The 405-nt window shown below is 28.6% G+C and overlaps 1 protein-coding gene across 1 annotated transcript in view; it reads left to right on the forward strand.

Moving 5' to 3' along the window:
- The window catches only part of LOC119592628 (28S ribosomal protein S9, mitochondrial-like), a gene marked incomplete at its 3' end in the record, with an annotated part of 6,653 nt that overhangs the window by 4,794 nt on the left and 1,454 nt on the right, over positions 1 to 405 (forward strand).

The following is a 405-nucleotide window of genomic DNA, read 5'->3' on the forward strand; positions in this document are numbered from 1 at the left end:
GGTATCCTAAATGTTTCAAGGTTATTATTGAGCCAGTTGTATAGCCTAAGAAAGAAAGATGATTACTTGCTGACAGAATTTCATGTAAATTATTATATTTCCACATGATCATTGCTACTATAAGGTTTATGTTCCCAAATATACAAAGATAGAAAACAATTAAGAGGCAGTTATACTCAGATTTTTTGAGGCATGGTCTGTGATTTCTATAGAAATTCAACATAGATTTTAAGGCCAAAGAATAATTTTGCAGCATTATGTTATTGGGTAATCTCTTAAAGAGCTCTAATATCGTATCCTAAGCTGTTTATAAATAGCTTTTAATGACATTAGCAAGGCAAATTTTTATTTATACATTTTTTTCATGTGTGTGAGGGTATTAATAATATTTTACAGTTTACATTT

This window comes from Penaeus monodon, chromosome 30, assembly GCF_015228065.2.
Source record: "Penaeus monodon isolate SGIC_2016 chromosome 30, NSTDA_Pmon_1, whole genome shotgun sequence".
Lineage (NCBI taxonomy): Eukaryota > Metazoa > Arthropoda > Malacostraca > Decapoda > Penaeidae > Penaeus > Penaeus monodon.